This window comes from Lactuca saligna, chromosome 5 (genome assembly GCF_052625555.1).
Source record: "Lactuca saligna cultivar CGN05327 chromosome 5, ASM5262555v1, whole genome shotgun sequence".
NCBI lineage: Eukaryota > Viridiplantae > Streptophyta > Magnoliopsida > Asterales > Asteraceae > Lactuca > Lactuca saligna.
Window position 1 is genome coordinate 111,685,903 of NC_136421.1, and position 20,314 is coordinate 111,706,216.

Consider the following 20,314-nt stretch of genomic DNA (forward strand, 5'->3'; position numbering starts at 1 on the left):
ATAATAATACACAGATAGAAGTCAATGGGAAAAAATGCACTTTTAGACCCAAACAACTGAATTTTCCCAATCCTTCGTTGAATCATTCAGTTAAGGCTTCGTTTACCAAAGGAAGAACTAATGTGAAGAATATTACTCATTGGCTCGAGGAAAAGAAAAGCATTATCAACTTGGGAAATTTTATCAAGAGGAGATTTGGTATGCTTATGAAAGCTACTTGAACAAGTCATTAAATGGAATTTCTTCGTCAAAAGAGTTGAATCCTCCAGTTCGAAAATGGAAAGTTGTTCCCAAAGGCTGATGAAGGGATATCCTTGGGATATTCGCACAATTATGTTGCATATAGGGTAAGCAAACCAGGAAGATTGAAGACACTTTTAATCTTACTTTTGATGATCATTATGTCAAAAGAGTCAAAAATAGTTTTGAACAAAAACCAATCATTAATGAAAAAAATTATGAATCCCAAATTTCAAATTCTTTGGATTTTGATTATGATTTAATTTTTGGTGTTCCTGATAGGGCAATTGATGCAGAAAGACATGCTAATGATAATCAGATTCCTGAAATACCGAAGCTTTCTGGTGATTCGACAATTACTAAGGATGATGTTGATTTAAGTTCATCAATGAACTCTCCATTATACAACGAAAGTCAGCCAAAATTACGAAATGATCAAGTGGAGGGGGAACACTTGAGTTCGATGATGTTGAGGGGGAACATACTTTTGATGGGGGAGCATAGTCAGATGAATGCATATGTCAAGGGCGAGCGTCATAACATTGATCCAACTATTAAGGGGGAGCTAAATGGATCATTACCAAAAACTTCCAATATACAAATTGATGTATTTCATGAAATGACTGATAATGTGTCAAATACAGGTGAGGGTTCTGAAACGGATGAAATGTTCGAAGATGCACCTTTGGATTTTGATCCTACATATCCACCAATGCACAGATGGACATGAAGCCATCCAAAAGAACAAGTTCTTGGTGATCCTCAAGCTGGAGTGTTGACAAGAGCTCAGCTTCGTGCAAGGAATGAGGTACTCAATGTTCATCAATAATGTTTTTATGCTAAATGTGTTTATTTCAAAAAGTAAACCAAATTCGGTAAAGGTTGCATTGGAAGATCCAGATTGGATTGTTTATATGCAATCTGAATTGGCTGATTTCAAAAGAAACAAGGTTTGGAGGCTTGTTCTGAAACCTCAGGATACATCAGTTATTGGATTAAAATAAATGTTCAAAAATAAAATTGATAAAGAAGGAAACATAGTGTAAAATAAAGTTAGGCTAGTTGTTAAAGGGTATTCGCAACAAGAAGGTATTGATTATGAAGAAACCTTTACCCCTATCGCAAGACTCGAGGCTATTCGAATATTTTTAGCCTATGCAGCACATAAGGACTTTAATGTCTATCAAATGGATGTCAAGTGTGCATTTCTTAATGGTTTCTTGGATGAAACGATGTATGTTGAACAAAATCCAGGTTTCGTAAATACACAATACCATGATCATTGTTATATTTTAGATAAGGTTGTTTATGGTCTTAAACAAGCACCAAGAGTCTGGTATGCGACTCTTACCAATTTTTAAAAATCATTGAAATTTAAACAAAAATTTTTTGATCCCACTCTCTTTTGAAAGAGAGTTGTGAATCATCTCATGCTTGTTCAAATATATGTTGATGATATTATTTTTGGCTCTACTGATCCTAATTTGTCGAATGAGTTTGAGAATATGATGAAGAGCCAGTTTGATATGAGCATGATGGGGAAGATCAATAATTTTCAGGGATTAAATATTCTTCAAAGCAGAGAAGGGATTTTTATCAATCAAGAGAAGTATTCTCACAATCTACGTCAGAAGTTTGGAATGATGAATAGTTCGAAACTAAGAGTACTTATGGTTGTTGGCACATGTCTTGGTCCTTCTTTAGACAAGTATGTTGTCGATCTCACATTGTACAGGAGCATGATTGGGTCGTTACTATACTTAACTGCTAGTTGAACTGATATTATGTTTACTGTTTGCAATTGTGCTAGGTATCAGTCGGATCCTAGGGAACCTCATCTAACTATTTTCAAGAATATCTTTCGCTATCTTAAAGGAACAGTTTCGTTCGGCTTGTGGTACCCTTCGAAAACAGGGTTTTTCATACAGGAATTTTCTGATGCGGATCTTGGAGATTGTCAACTTGACCGAAAAATGACAAGTAGTGGATGTCAACTTTTGGATGCAAAGCTTGTTAGCTGGCAATCAAATAAACAAACTAGTGTTTCGATTTCCACGGGAGAAGCAAAATATATTGTTGTTGCATCTTGCACTTCTCAAATCATTTGGATTTAAAATAAACTATGTGATTATGAAATCAACATGAGAAAGATATCATTGTATTGTGATTCACAAAGTGATGTTCGCATCTTACATAATCCGGTGCAACATTCGAAGACCAAACATATAGCTCTTTGCTATCACTTTATCAAAGATCACGTAGATGATGGAAACATTGAAGTTCACTTTGTAAAGACAACTGATCAACTTGCTGATATCTTTACTAAACCTTTGGATGAAAAGACTTTTGTAAGAATTTTGTCGGGCTTAGGCATGATTGATGCAAATGTTGTTCCCAATCTGACTTCATCATAAAATCATCATGCGTCGATATATCGCTGAATGATCCAGATGTTACTGTTCACTGTTTAGCATTCGACAGGCTTCGATTTTGACTATTTGTTGACCAGTTCAGAACACACTTCGTTCTTCATAAACCAGTTTTGGGTTGTTGCATTATTTCTTTTTGTCGATACTCCTTACTTAGTTAGTCCGGTAACATTTTTTTTGTTTTGTTTTTGTCATTTCTTCTCAAAACCAAAAATATCAAAAAGATTTCTCATTTTGGTTGTTTTCTTTTCAAAAAAAAAAAACCAAAAAGATTTTATTATTGTTGGTGTTTCATTTCAAAAAAAAATTCAAAAATATTTTTTGTTTTTATTTTGTATTGTTAACAAGCTTTGGTGTAGCTTGCTATCGAACTTGTCTGGTGGACTTGCTTTGCAGCTTTAGGGGAAGGTATTACTTCGATACTTTGCACTAGTTAGGTGTCCCTATAAGCATGTTGTAGCATGTTGTCGCAAGCCTACATGACTCAATGTGTTTCAAAGCCTTAATGGATCTCTCATCATGAGGATTCCTTCCCAATCAGGCTATATTCGCATTAGTCAATGAGCTACCTTACTCTTCTCATGTCAAGTTAAGAGTTTACTACTTGGTACAAATATAGTAGAGGTACAATTCATTTCTTAAACCAATCTTTTCCACCTTAAATTTCTTTCATGATCACACATTTCACTTGCATATCCTTGACATCTCTGGTAGAAACCAACCAAAATGTAGATATCGCACAAGTCCATATTAATGACCCTGATTCATGAGACCCTGATGATGGTCAAAACCAAAACTGTGAACTCTTTAAGGAATTGATGGTGAACTTTAAGTTCCAAGATTTTAGCGAAACACTTGTTTCAATCCCACATTTCGATATTTAAAATCATATTCCTTCGTTATGAGTGGTCTTAATAAAATGTTCTAAACCCAAGAAATTTTTGCACAACAAGATCCAGGACCTTTTTTTGGGATTATGATTTCCGTCTGAATATCTATTAAACTTAAGTTACTTGTAAAATTTTACCAAATACCATTTATCACTAACTACATTGGTTAAACACGTAATTTTCTTTACAATTTCTCACAGTTATGTTAAGTCGTGATATGTAACAAAATTTTGCCTACCGACAAAACCTTGAAAAAGAAGCTCTTCAATACTCCTCTATGAGTATTCGATTGAATTTCACTGGAAGCCACACAAGTTGTTCTACATCTCTCTTGATGTAAAATAAAGCGATCTTTTTCTGGGATCTTACTGCTTTTATGTCGATTTTTTAATTGACATCACGGAACCAAAAAAAAATGAAATTGTTCTTATCTCGTTTTTTGGCACACTTATGCACACACTAAAATCCTTGAGGTTCTGAGTAGGCTGGAGATTTCGAAAGGTCTGGCGTATGACTATGCTTCTAAACCCAAAAGCGAAAAAGCCCAACTTCCATGCCAAAGGTTCTCTGACTCTTCTTATCCTCTAGGGGCACATGAAACGACTGTTTGGTGTGAGGGTTTGGTAGCTTCACGATTTTCAAGGAAAAAGTGCTCATTGCTTTTTAGACGTGGCTACTTTTACGGCTACATGTCCGATTTTCAAGGCAACACGTGGCATGATTTTAATGCTTAACCACTTCAAATTCAAAATTGGGGTTTACGTATAAAAGGGTTTTGGGGACATCTAATTCAAACTTTACGTGATCATGCATAAGTTTTCCCCAATTCTATTTCCTTATACATCTTGTTCTTTCAAATACCTTCAAACCCTAACAGTAGCGACTACCAACATGAATGTTGATCCTTCTCAAACCACTGATGATGCCATATCTCAACCTCTTTTGAAGATTCATAGAACTAATTATCGGGTTCAACCAAATGTTGAATCACTCAGCGTTATCTACAGTGATGTTGTCTTCTTTTTATGTTCTAATGACACGGTTATCACTTGTTGGGTCAACTGCTATCTTTAACAAGACGACCAAGGTGGTTACCTTCCAACTTACCAACGAGAAGAAGTACAAGTTGTCCAAGAAGCAATTTGCCCAAATCTTGAACATTCCTAACGTTGAACCTTTCTATCAGGTCATGGATGAACAATTTGTTCATATGTTCAATGAGATGGGTCATCAACCACCTCTTACCAAGATTAGTTATTTCAAGAAATCATCTCTACCGTGTATCTAGAATTTCCTATTTGGCATTTTTCATTGATGCTTGACAAGTCAAAGTGTTGGGTTCGATAAGGCAAAGCTCAAGGTGCATGTTATGGTTGTTAGGTTGTACTATGATCTGCAAGTAGATTATGCAACTTAATCGTGGCAGGAGTTTGGAAATAGTATTGCTCACACCAGTGTTGTGAATGGTGTATCTTGTGCCCGTTATTGGTGTATTATTTCGAAGTATGTCTATAAAAAGAGGGAATCATGGTTCCAGAAGATGTTCCTACGGCTGATTTTGTCTTGTATCAACATCCCAAGATAGTAGAGGATGATTCGGAGATATTCCCAAATGTTGCAATGATCCCAGATGCTATGCTTCGAAAGGTTGATCCAGGTGATCCAGTTCTAATAGCCTATCTTCAAACCATCAATCCTTCGATTGAGACAGGTGTTCTATTGGCAAAGGGAATCACAGGAACTTCAAAAAGGGGGAAATTTTCAAAGAAGGTTACCAAGGCTAGTCCATTCAAGCCTGCTCATGTTCCTACATCGAAGAAGGTTACAAAGGGTAGTCCATCGAAGCCTGACCCTATTCATGTTCAAAAGGAAGTTATTAAGCATGTTCACGAAGAATCTTCTAAATCGGTAAAGGAGGTCATGCCTTTGAAATCTGGTGTTCTCAAGCGGTTAAAGCAAAATGCAGTGGATACACTAGGACCCTCCCCTGGTGCGGAAAATGCAGTTACCACCATCGTACTCCTGGGCCTTGTCGTGAAAAGCTCTGCAACAAATGTGGCAAGAAGGGTCACATTGCTCGAAACTGAAGAAACCCAGCCCAATCAACCAATCAAACTTCCGGAGCGGGTGTCGGTCAGGCCTGCTACGGTTGTGGTGAAGTCGGGCATTTCAAGAGAAACTGCCCCAAAGAAGCAACAGCTGGCAACACCGGGAGAGTTATAAATATGGGAGGAGATGAGGTAGTTGCCGATCCCACCATTGTCACGGGTATGTTCCTTCTCAACAACTCTTATGCTTGCATCCTTTTCGATTCTGGTGTTGAATGAAGTTTTGTTAGCCATTCATTCAAACGTCTTCTTAAACAAAATCCCCAACCATTAACTGAAACTTTTACCGTCGAGATGGCTAACGGTGAGAAAGAGAACGCTAACGATATATTCATAGGTTGTACCCTTACCCTGAATGATCATTCTTTTCCTATTGACCTAATGCTAGTTTCCATAAAGAGCTTTGATGTTATCATTAGCATGGATTGGTTGAGTCCCAATCATGTTGATATCCTTTGTTATGAAAAATCCATCCATCTCAATCTTCCCTCTGGCCAGACTATCATGATCTACGGCGATAAACTTAGTTCCAATCTTCGCATCATTTCATGTATCAAAGCTCAAAAGCTTCTGCGAAAGGAGTGTTACGCATTCCTAGCTCATGTAATCAACGAGAAACAGGAAGTTAAAGACCTCAAGAGCATCCCCGAAGTTTGAAACTTTCCTGAAGTCTTTCCCGAAGAGCTCCTGGGAATTCTTCCCGAACGTCAAGTCAAGTTTCGCATCGACCTAATTCCTGGAGCTAACCCTATAGCCAAGTCTCCATATCGCTTAGCCCCAGCATAAATGCGGGAGTTATCCAGCCAGCTCAATGAGCTATTTAGCAAAGTGTTCATCAGACCGAGTTCCTCACCCTAGGGAGCCCCAGTATTATTTGTGAAGAAGAAAGATGCATCCTTTCGGATGTGTATAGACTACCGCGCGTTGAATAAGTTGACCGTAAAAAACCGTTATCCTCTTACTCGAATAGATGACCTTTTCGATCAACTTTAAGGATCCAGTTACTTCTCGAAGATAGACCTTAGATCAGGGTACCATCAGCTTCGATTTCACAAGAATGATGTTTCCAAGACAGCATTCAGGACTCGATATGGTTACTACGAGTTCGTAGTGATGCCCTTCGGTCTAACCAACACACCAGTAGTGTCCATGGACCTGATGAACTGGGTGTTTCGCCCCTTTCTGTACAAGTTTGTCATCGTGTTCATTGACGACATACTTGTCTGTTCCAGAAGCAAAGAAGATCACAAACAACACTTGAGGTTAGTGTTGGAAACTCTTAGATCGGAGAAGTTGTACGCGAAATTCTCCAAGTGCAAATTTTGGATTCGGAAGGTAACTTTCCTTGGTCACGTGGTAAGCGAGGAGGGTATACACGTGGACCCGTCCAAAATCAAGGCGATAGAGAATTGGTCGGCACCGAAGACACCCACAGAAATCCGTCAATTCTTGGGTCTCGCCGGCTATTATCGGAGATTTATCCAAAAAAATTCCAGAATCGCCAAACCTCTAACCACTCTGACACAGAAAGGTGTACCCTTTTTTTGGAGTGAAAAGAAAGATACTACATTCCAAACATTGAAGCGAGCCTTGTGCAGTGCACCTATCCTGTCCCTGCCCCAAGGGACAGAGGATTTCGTTGTCTATTGCGATGCGTCCAATCAGGGCTTAGGCTGTGTGCTTATGCAGAGAGGAAAAGTTATCGCTTATGCCTCGAGACAGCTGAAGGCACACGAAGTTAACTACACAACTCATGACCTGGAATTAGGAGCAGGGGTCTTCGCACTGAAGATTTGGAAACATTACCTCTACGGAACTAAGTGCACGATTTTCACCGATCATAAAAGCCTGCAGCACATCTTCAATCAGAAGGACTTAAATATGAGGCAACAGCGATGGGTAGAACTGCTCAATGATTATGAGTGCGAAATCCGCTACCATCCTGACAAGGTCAATGTGGTAGCAGATGCCCTTAGCCGATAGGAAAGCTCAAGCAACAAGGTGAAGACATTGACAATGACCATCCATTCCCACTTATCCGCACAGATCCGAGAAGTTCAGTTAGAAGCCCTAAAACAAGAGAATGTGTTGAACGAAGCCTTGAGGGGAATGGATAAGAAACTTGAGATCAGAGGTGACGGGGTCTACTGTTTCATGGATCGAATCTAGACCCCAAAGTTCATAGGTTTCAGGGAAGTTTTTATGAATGAAGCTCACAAGACCAGATACTCTGTGCACCCAGGTTCGGATAAGATGTACTTGGATCTCAAGAAACAATATTGGTGGCCAAACATGAAAGCCGAAATCGCTACCTTCGTGGGCAAGTGTCTGACTTGCGCCAAAGTAAAGGTCGAGTACCAAAAACCCTCGGGTATGCTCCAGCAGCCCGAGATACCTGAGTGGAAATGGGAGATGATCACTATGGATTTCATCACCAAGTTACCCAAATCTCTTAGTGGGTACGATACCATTTGGGTAATTGTCGATCGTTTGACAAAATCCGCTCACTTCCTTCCGATTAAAGAATCATTCAAGATGGAAAGACTCACGCGAATCTACATCCAAGAGATAGTCCGACTGCACGGTGTGCCTGTGTCCATTATCTCCGATCGAGATAGCAGGTTTACCTCAATGTTTTGGTAGTCCCTTCAGAAAGCTCTTGGAACTAAGTTGGATATGAGTACAGCTTATCATCCTCAGACAGACGGGCAGAGTGAGAGAACTATCCAGACCTTGGAAGACATGCTGAGAGCATGTGTCATCGATTTCGGAAAGTCGTGGGACACCCATTTACCTTTGATCGAGTTCTCGTATAACAACAACCACCACACCAGTATCAAGGTTGCCCCGTTCGAAGCACTCTACGGTCGCAAGTGAAGATCCCCTCTATGCTGGGTCGAGGTAGGGGACACGCAGCTAGCCAAGAGTCGAGTCCCCGACAGTGCTCTCACTGGTCCTGAAATCATCTGCGAAACCACCGAAAAGATCATTCAAATCCGAGATCGACTGAAAGCTTCACGAGACAGACAGAAGAGTTACGCCGATAAACGACGGAAACCCTTGGAATTCTAGGTTAGAGATCGTGTCCTGTTGAAGGTCTCACCCTGGAAAGGCATGATACGCTTCGTAAAGCGTGGAAAACTTAACCCGAGGTACATAGGACCTTTCGATATCCTCGCTAGGATCGGTCTCGTAGCCTATAAACTCCAACTACCTCAAGAACTTAGCAACATCCATCCTATCTTCCACGTTTCAAATCTTAAAAAGTGTCTATCCGATGAAACCCTCGTGATCCCTCTTGATGAGATCGAGATCAACGAAAACCTGAACTTTGTGTAAGAACCAATCGAAATCATGGATCGAGAGATCAAACGTACGAAACAAAGTCGTATGCCGATAGTGAAGGTTCGTTGGAATGCCAAGCGGGAACCCGAATTCACTTCGGAGCATGAAGACTTGATGAGGCAGAAATACTTGCATCTCTTTCCAAATCCATGATTTGTAACTTAATTCTAAATTTCGGGACGAAATTCCCTCTAACGGGGGGATAATGTGACAACCTGAAATTTATTTCGTCACTGTAACCCGTTTCTGTCAATAAAACTCGTCTTTGTCTAATTTTTCCGTTAACTTTTGGATTAGGTTGATTGAATTAAGATTTTATTATGACTTTACGAGTGTCCAAACGCATTAGAAACACGCGAAAACACCCTCGATATTCATTTGGAAATTTTTTAGTTAAAAATTAATCGGGTACGACCATAAGCCCCGTTTAACATCAGTATCGGGTAGATTTCCACAAAGTCAAACCTTATATAAGGGTGATTGGACTTCATTTGAAGCTTTTTCACTCTCTCTCTCTCTCTCTACAAGCCAATTTTGATCCAAAATCACCCTCTTTCAAGCTCCAAATTGGTAAGTGATCCATCCTAGTTTATAGTTTAGCTTGTTTAGCATTCAAATTCGTGTCTAAATCATCCAAATGTGCCAAAAACATGTGTTTACGACCCAGGAACAACCCCAAACTGCAAACACCTATAAATGGGGTTTTGAAACCCCAAAACCCTTCCAAATCACTTCTGGTGCTTAGCTATGACTTAGGGGATTACATGTACAAACTTAGAACACCAAAAACTTGATATTTTGGGAATAAACATGATTTTACGGCCCAATATCATGCTTGGACCGTAAACCCTCCTTCAAGGGACTTAAACACCATTTAAGGTGTTAAATTGCCCCTTAAACACCTCCTATGGCTTGGAATAATGTCTAGAACAAACCACCATTGCATTAGGGACCTTAAACTTGAAGGAAACCATTTCCTTAGGAGATTATGGCCATAAACCCCCCAAGGAATGGTTCCTTGGCCGTAAACTCCTATAAAGAGGTCAAAAGGTGCCCTAACTTCCTTCCATGGCTTGTACATTGGATTAGAATAATTTGTGCTTAACCTAGGATCATCAAAATACAAAAGGAAAGGGTATGTAAGAGTTTACGGTCGTAAACTCCTTATTTACAGCCGTAAACTCCCTAAAATGGTCCATTTGATGATCCAATCACTTCCATTGCCCTAGAACTGAACCTAGCCTAATTCCACAAGTGTTATAAGACCTTTAAGCATCCAAGAACACACCACTCATGAGTTTACGACCGTAAACTCATGGGGATATAGTCAATGGGCCGTAATCTCCCCTAGGAGTTTACTCTTGAAGAGCAAACTCCATATCTAGGCCTTACACCTCCTTAGATGCAACCCGGGTCACTCCTAACACTTGAGATAAAGTGTTTCCGCATCTCGGAGTGTATTATCTCAATTAATTAGTGGTTCAAAGTCTAATTAGATACAATTATGTATCTCTTCATATTACATAGGAAACTCGCGTGTGTTCCAGGGGTCTTAATCTATATTTTTATGTATTAAAACTATCTACTTTCGTACTGGAAGGGTAATCCAAGGATCATAACTCATGGTTTTCTTAACTTACTGGTGATTAGTTAAGGTTTTTCTTATCTTATGGAAATCAACTTACATGTTACAAAATATGGGATTTTCTGGGAAAACATGCATGCGTGTTTCATAACTCAGTAACAATGGTTTTCGATATTACAATAATCTTCATCAAAGGAAATGAATTATTTATTTCGAGATTAAATGACCAATTTTCCTTACTAAACATGCTTATGAACTCACCAGCTTTATGCTGATATTTTAAAACTGCTTGTATTCTCTGGTCCTCATTAGACAGGTACCCCGCATTCTTTTGGGGAAGACGGAGCATTTTAGTAGTCTCGTCTTTACTTTTGTTATACTGATGTATATATAAAACATGTATTACCTTGTTTCAAACAAATGTAACTTTCCAATGTAATGTAATGGTTGTGTTTACTATGCTTACTATGTACATTGGTTGTGATACTTTACATGACGTCCTCCTCTCCGGAACGTTTCCGCCATCGGTTTCGGGGTGTGACATCAAGGCTCGGGAACTTCGGTTGAAAGCCATGATGGATAAAATAGATAAAAACAATGAACTACATGTGAAACATCAATCTGAGTCGTTTAATCATGAAGTAAAGGATTTATGAGCAGTTGCCAAAGAACAACACGTTCTTTTTGTTGAAGCGGTAAAGAAAGTAAAGGAGGATGTGAACTTGAATATTGAAGAGATTCGTCAAGAATTGATGAAGGAGGTTGCTAAACTTGATCAAAACTATTCTAACCTTCACACTAAGGTAGATATAGTTGTTGATGCTATGACGAAGCTTGATGAGTTTCACACTTCTCTTCTCAACAAAGTTGATGTGAAGTCCGAATTGAATTCTAACGCGTGTATACATCTGCAAGAGTTATTGGGAGGATTAAAGGAATTGATTTTGAAACTAACTATTCCTACTTCTTCATCGGTTTCTCAAGAATCGATATCTCAAATGATTTCTTCTTTGGAATCTCGTCTGAAGGCTGACCTTGATCCTTTGTTGAAGTTTGTAAATTTGATGCCCAAAGCTGCCCCATCTGTTTCCACAGGGGTGCAAGGGGGAGAAAAGGGTGTTGGTGCATCAAAGGATTCAGATCAAGGCAAAGTTGTTTGCAAAGTAATAAGCACACAGACTCACTCTTCATTTCCAGTGTCCACATCAACTACTTCAACAACCACGATTTTGAAGCCTTTAAGTAAAGGTATTGTTATTGGTTCATTTGTTGGTGGATCAAGTTCGAAGTCACCTCAATCAACATAAGAAATGAAAGGAAAAGGAAGGGTATCCTAACTAAACCAACTGAAAAAGAAAAGAAGTTCGATTTAGATCAGGAAATGGAGAAGAAAAGAAAATTTCAAAGTATTCTTCGACAAAGACAAAGTGATCCTCCTAGTCTTGAGAAGGGTGATCCAACTAAACATTACAACTATGAAACAACTGAAGCTTCAGTTTTCAGTGGAGTTATGCATGAATTCGAAAAACTTCCTAAAAAGAGCTACGATACTGAAAACATTGATTTCAATCAGTTGGATTTTCCTGTTAATGAGATGATGTTCATGGCATCTCAGTATCAGATCGTTGATAAATTTGAAGACAAGAAAGAGTATAAATGATTAAAGCTCAGATTTCATGTAGTTCTAGGGAAAAAAGAAGAACAAATTTGGTCACTAGTGAAAATTGTGAGAGTTCTCAATATTTCAAAGGATGTTTTATTCGAAGGGATGTTGCAGAATTATCGATTGCATGTTGTTTATTCCAATAATGTTGCTTTCAACTTCTCTGTAGCAGATTTTCCCTTGATGAATCTTCATGATCTAATCAGTGTCGCAAAGATATTGAAAGGGGTGGATGTTTCAAAGCTTCAAATGACAAATAAAGAAGATTTTCTAATAGGGTTCACACACATAAAGCTATTCATCAACAATTATTATGATTGTCTTGCTATGATAGATGTGGAACTTGCTTTAGCAATGGGTCGACAAGTCATAGTGCCTCTATCGATGTTAAAAGGTCAAGTAAGTCTTAAGAAATTTGAAGATGGAGAAATTTGTGTAAAGCCTTTGGGTATCGTTTTTGTTGGGAAGAACAAAAAAGGGAAAAACACCAAGTTCCTTTTTCAAGTGAGTGATGTGGAAAAGTGTACCACTTCTCAATATACGAATCTTCTTGTTCTTATAAATAGGTGTAAAAGGAATAATGATGGTGACAAAGCTGAATATGAAGAACAATCAATTGGTACTCAGAGATCAGAAGAGTTTTACATCAAGCGGCCCAGATGCTAACAACTTAGGATTCGACACTGCTCACAAAGGAGGAGAATGTAGAGCTCGAATTTAGTTATGAGGTGTCAAAGCGTCCTTTGTCTTATGTTAGTTTCAAAATTTGTCTTGTATGTTTGAATAAGGGCACGTCTTAGTGTCGAAGCGTTGTTGTAAAAGCCCTTGTGTATTTTTTGTTTACTTCTGTAATCCCTAAAAATAGGTGATAGGTACTAGAGTTAGAGTAACTTTTTGAGCCTTCGCTACTTTTTCTCTATACTTTCTCTGTATCTTTCAGAAGCTATAATCGAGCGATCCAGATCTTATTTACTCTTTGTGTTCATAATTCAATTTAAACTCTAATTTCGTTTCTTATACTCGATCTATAGCAACTACAATTGGATTTCGGTGGGAGTTAGGATATGTGTATTCCGTTAGTAGAATTTTCGTATAACAACAGTTATCATGACAGCATTGATCGGCCTCCTTTTGAGATGCTCTATGGGAGGAGATGTAGGACCCCGGTATATTGAGGTGAGGTCGGTCAGCAAGTTATGAGGAGTACTAAAGTGGTACTCAAGACTACCGAGTTGATTCAATAGGTTCAGGGTAGACCCCAGACAGGTTAGAGTCGGCAAAAGAGTTATGCCGACAAGCGGCGATCAAATGTAGAGTTCCAAGTTAGGGATACGGTTTTCCTGAAGGTGTTACCTTGGAAAGGTGTCATCCAGTTCGAGAAGAAGCGCAAGTTAGGCCCCAGGTACATCGGTCCTTTCAGGGTTTTGCCCATGTGGGCTAGGTTGCTTATCGCTTGGATCTTCCCGAGGAGCTTAGTCAGATTCATAGCATGTTCCACATCTCTCAAGTGTGGGAAATGTTTAATGGATGATGTCATGGTGGTTCCATTGTAGGATATTTAGGTGGATGATCTCCTCAATTATATCGAGAGACCGATACTGATTCTTGATAGAAAGACGAAACCTTTAGGAACAAGATTGTTGAGTTGGTAAAAGTTTAGTGGCATTATTGTAAAGTTTCAGAATGGAAGTGGGAGCTGGAGGACGAGATGAGGGAGCATTACCCCGAGTTATTTGTGGCGGCAGACTTCGAGGATGAAGTCTGATTCAAGTGGGGGAGATTTGTAACATTTGAAAGTATTGGTATGTTTCCTTTTAATCCTTTTTGCAAAAACCTTTCATTTTTGTCCCTAACTCGGTATGTGGGTCGTACCATATGGGTACGCTGAATGTATTGGCTCTTAGGTGGATCGCGAATGCACCCACATACCCTGGCCGTATGTGGGAGAATGTGTGGTGTACTCCGACCAGCTAGAAATCCTACTCTTTAGGGTTTTACCCCTATATAAGCTTATCATGTCCCTTGAGCCTTGCCTCTTATCAACCTCCATATCTCCTAAACCCTAATCTCGACCCTTAGCCACCATTTTAGTGTTCTTCAGCTCTTATAAAGGATATTAGTGTTTTATTGTGCATTTTGAAGAGATAGAGGGTCAACGAAGATTCATTTCTTGGAGTGAAGCTTATATATCTGGAGTTGTCACCTCTTTTGCAAGTTATTGAAGATAAAAAGTTCTTAGCTTGACATATCTTTGTGTAGATCTAGTTTGGGGTGATTCATGGCTTATTTTAGTCCCTTTGGTTTGTCCTTGTGTGTAAAGGTTACCCCAGGAGCTTAGTCTCTAGATCTGGACATTTTAGAGGTCACTAATGCATAAAAATGTCACCTTGATGGGTTTTGTGCAACCATGCAAAGTTGATCTCTCATTTTATAGAGCTAAGATGTTAGAATTGGACCTTGGGGTGTTTTTAGCCATGCAAAGGCTTAAAGCCTTTGACTTTATGGGTTACGACCTTAATATGATGATATTTTATCGATTGGATGATAAGTTCTAAATTTATTAAGTCGTTTGGACAAAGATTTGGGACCATGCTAATACGCAGGGGGTACTCTTGGGTATGCTGACGTATTGGCTACGAGCCCGTTTTCAAATAAATTACTTACGCGAGAAGTACGAGCCTGGTACGTTGAGCGTACGCTAGGCTGGGCCGAAGGAATTGTAGGCTTGGGTCTTTGCACTATGTTTCGTTTGGACTTGGCCCCTTAACTCCTATTGATAATTTATGTACTTTGGGCTTCCTTTGATTGATCCATATTGGGCTTTGGGTGCTATTTAGAAAATTAGGCCTTTAGGTAGCAAATGGGTTGGGCCTTGATTTTGGGCCAAGTAGGAAAATGGGTAAAATGGTCTTTTACCCTGGATGTTGGATATGTGATCTAGACTCTTGGTTTTGGATTAAGAACCAATTATTAATTGGGTATTATTAATGATATTAGCTCGGGGATTTTCCTGATTAGCTGACCGAGACTTTATCTGAGAAACTCAACAGCTTGAGGTGAGTTTCCTCACTATGTTTAAGGGGAACGAAGGTACCAACGTCGGATCATGGTTTGTTATGATTAGGATGCTAGTTGTCTGCGTGACTCTTGCATGTGCTATGTGTTTATATGTATATCGAGTGATGCCCGATGTCGGGCGGGGCCTAATGATTATATAGTATGCTATTTATCTTTGTGATTTTTGCATGTGTTTATATGTTTGTATGTATACTGGGTGGGGCTTGATGACTAACATATCTGTTCTGAACGGGGCCCGATGACGGGCAGGGCCCATTATATGTTTGATATGTATGGTATGTGGAATTTTAGGGAACTCACTAAGCTTCATGCTTACGGTTTTCAGTTTATGTTTCAAGTACTTCTGGTTTGAAGGGGGAAGAATCAGGGATTATTGCAATGCGCACACCACACTGTTCCGCATTTTATATTACTCTGATGTACTGGGATGTTTCTTGTACACACTGATTTACTATGGTTTTCATGATGTTTTTTTTTGGATAATGGTTTTATCAATGTCGAAATTTTTAGTCTTAATTTTTGGGACGTTACACAATTACTCTCTAAGAATTAATTAATATTTAATCTCTTTTATTAATTAAAATTATTTAATTAATTCCAACATTATTTCTAATTAATTTATTAATTACTTAATAAATTGACAACTTATTTTTTCTATGTTTCCTTATAGCTAATTGTGTTATGAAGTCAACTCAAAAGGATCATGTTATTATTAAAAATATTACCAAAGAGTTAATGACTGTGGACACTATTTCTAATATAATCATATTAAGCCTTTTAAGATGGTTCAGTTCTCAACAATCCTTCCTATTATTACAACCTACAAGGTTCTTAGCCACTAAGGCGTACCGTAAATTTCCGAGAAATAAAGACTATGGTTCTTAGCCACCAAGGCCTACCAAGTCCATCAAAGGTTTCCAAGCATGGTTCTCAGCCATGGGACTTAGCTAGACCTAATTTTCGATCATGGTTCTCAGACCCCAAGGCTTACTAAGACCCTAATAAGCATGGTTCTTAGTCACCGAGGCTTTCCATGACATTGATTCATACATGCCATGGTTCTTAGCCACTAAGGCTTAGTACAACCCACCATTTATGTCCCATCAATGTGTTCCACCAAATTCCAGGAAAAAAAAAAAAAAAAAAAAAAAAAAAAAAAAAAAACATAAGCATCTATTGAATATAAACGAAGGAACATAATTACTCACCTTGTGTCCCAAAATCTGTTAGAACAAAAAAGTATGTTTGAGCATTAAAGTTTAACATTATAAGTATCCTTCTAATACTTATTTAACTTCATAATTCTCCCTATCCACCTTCATCAATAGTTCATCCTTACAAGGTTTGAGTTTGAAATTTAAGTTCAGCTCATCCATTTTTATCTGCTAACAATTATCTTGAATCCGTGTGTACTTCATTAATAATACTATATATATATACAAGCTGTGATACATTGGATATGTACGATATCTTCACTAACTAATATCCCAGAATACTAGGAAACCTAATCTTGCTGTGATAATGATATAATCTCGGCTAATATACCCCCGCAGTCGAATCGGGAGGAGCACGGATGTTGAGGTTGTTTTTGAAGTCATCAAATAGCACGAGAGGTAGACCTTTAGTGAGGATATTGGCGACCTGATAGCGTGAGGGAATGTGAAAAACACAGATTTGACCACAAGCAACTTTTTCCCGAACAAAGTGGATGTCAAGCTCAATGTGTTTCGTTCTTTGATGTTGAACATGATTGCAGGATAGGTATATTGCACTAACATTGTCACAATAGACGAATGTGGCTTTATTTTGAGGCAAATGAAGTTCGAATAGTAGATTCCGTAGCCAACATGTTTCGGATACTACATTTGCAATGCCTCTATACTCCGCCTCGGCACTGGATCGGGAAAGAGTTGGTTGTCGCTTTGATGACAAGAGACGAGATTGTTTCCCATGTAGATAGCATATCCTGATGTCGGTCGTCTTGTGTCCGGGCACCCTGCCCAATCAGCGTCTGTGTATGCGATAATGGAGTGTGTGGGTGACCGGGTGATGTGCAAGCCGTGATGGAGTGTGCCCTTTATGTAGTGCAATATCCTTTTAAGAGCGTTGAAGTGAGTTGTTTAAGGAGCATGCATGTGCATACAAATTTACTGAACGGCAGAACAGATATCCGGACGAGTGAACGTAAGGTATTGTAGCGCACCGGCTAGTTGATGGTAGGGAGTGCCTCCATCGGATAGAAGAGTGCCATCATTGTTACTTAACTTGGATTTTGTGTCAACTGGTGTGGATGATGGATGACATGAACTCATGCCGGCTCTTTCGAGGATTTCGGTGGCATATTTGTGCTGCGAAAGATGAATGGAATTGTTGCTTCGTGTGACTGAAATGCCAAGAAAATAGCTTAGAGGACCAAGATCTTTCATTGCAAATTCCTTGGCTAAGAGGTGCATGAATTTTTGGCGTAAGTGAGGTGAGGATGTCACGAGCAAGATGTCATCTACATATAGAAGTAGGAAGGCTGTATGTGATCCGTTCTTGTAAATGAACAGAGAATGATCACATTTGTTGTGTGTGAATCCCAAAGTGAACACGTAATCATCAAATCGTTGGTACCAAGCCCGGGGCGCTTGTTTGAGGCCGTATAACGATTTCTTGAGTAAGCAAACATGGTCCGGATAGGATGGATCTCGAAACCATGGGGGTTGGTGCATGTACACAGTTTCATGTAGGTTCCCGTGTAAAAACGCGTTTTTCACGTCAAGTTGGTGAATTTGCCATGCATTTGAGAGAGCAATAGAAGGAACTGTGCGTATTGTTGTTGGCTTCACCACGGGACTAAATGTATCCCCACAGTCAATTCCTTCCTTTTGAGACCTGCCATCACAAACCAAACGAGCTTTGTATCGCTCTAAAGAACCATCAGACTTAGTTTTGTGGCGATAAATCCACATACTCCGTACCACATTCATATTCGGCTTTTTTGGGACTAACTTCCACGTATTATTGGGATCCATGGAGGAAAGAAAAAAAAAAAGAACAGATAGAAGAAAGAAAGAAGAAGATCGGCGGCTGAGAAGGGTTTTCAGAGGATTATGGGCTCTGATACCATGCTAATAATTATCTTGAATCCGTGTGTATTTCATTAATAATACTATATATATATATATATATATATATATATATATATATATATATATATATATATATATATATATATATATATATATATATATACAAGCTGTGATACATTGGATATGTACGATATCTTCACTAACTAATATCCCAGAATACTAGGAAACATAATCTTGTTGTGATAATGATATAATCTCGGCTAATATTATCCATTAGAAGTTTTCATATACATTAATTTATGAAGATACATTTTTTACTTTAAAGTTTCTAGCAATTTACCAAATTTAGTGTTTAAGCCACCACTTCTCAATCCATAATACCATGGATTTCATGCTTTAACTTTGGTGTTCTAGTGTTGTAAACAAGTTGTTAACACTAATTATTCTTATCTGTCAAATATTCCAACATACAATAATATGAAGAAACTAGGGTTCTTGAGTTTCCTTATAATTTATCCACCAACACATGGAATTAGCATGAGAGAGAGGAATCTTGCCTTTAATTCAAGTAGGTAATAATCAAGTATTGTGTTCTGTCTTTGATTCTCCTTAGTTTTCTCCAATTTGAGCTCAAGAACCTCAAAGGATCGTTCTCCCCTGTCTTCAAAGCATTTTGAATGTTTTTTGAGATAATAATTAGATGAATTAAACTTTTATTTGATTTATTGCACTTCGAAACATTTATATATTTTGTGTTATCCACCTTAAATTGTATGTGTTAAAAAACACGGTCCATGCTTTCCTCCCGGTCTGCCCATTTGGACAGTGTACTTTCAACAGCTTAAGCATCATTTTTCCTAAACATCAAATGCCCATAACTTCCTCATAAATACTCCATTTGGCATCATTTTTCTTTCTTTATCTTCCTTATCAGCTTCACTACATTCTAGGTTCAAGATTAATTCATTTGATGCAGTTATGCCCGACTTACATAACCTCAAACATAGGTTGTCGGGTGATAAAACTTTCAAAACTAACATGTTCTTTTTCAAAATAGCATAACTTTCTCGTTACTCTACCATACTAACATTTACATGAGTCATTATCATACAACCATTTCTTTTTAGAAGACAATAACGCTCCTATATTACTATTACTAATTTATAAACTGAGGTATTACATTTGTGGAAAGAATGAACAGGACATTAAACGAAAGTGCAAAGATCATGAGACTACAAGCGAGATTATTGAAGATGTTATGGGAAGGTGTCGCCAATATATACTACAAAACCCGCTTAATCAATAAAGGACCTTCAATCCCAGCGTATAGAAGGCCCATTGGCCCAACCCTGAAATCTAGGCTAACGCCTTTATAAACACATCTCATTTTGTTGTAAACCTGAGGTGTGATAAGAGTGATACACAAGTGTATGTGAGTTGACATCTTGAGTGTAGTAAATACGAGTTTTTGTATAGCCTTTTGAAATCAATAAAAAGAATCTTTCCAATGTAGCTTGATCACATCGATCAAGTGAACTACATTAAAAAATTTTTGTGTTCTTTGTTTAATCTTCAGTAGCATAATTGTGAGTGCATGCAGTAAATATATAGTTTTTGTATAGCCTTTTGAAATCAATAAAACAATCTTTCTAACGTAGCTTGATCACATCGATCAAATGAACCAAGTTAAATCATTTTGTATTCTTTGTTTAAACTTCAATAGCATAATCGTGTATACCATGGTTCTTAATTTTGTCGAGATTGCATATTAATACCCAACAATTCGTACACTTTTTTAATTATATTTTTTTATGAATTTTATAAATAAATAAATAAAACATTAAATATGATGACCCCAAAGTATTTTATTAAACTTTTGTCAAAAAAATTTATTAAACTTTT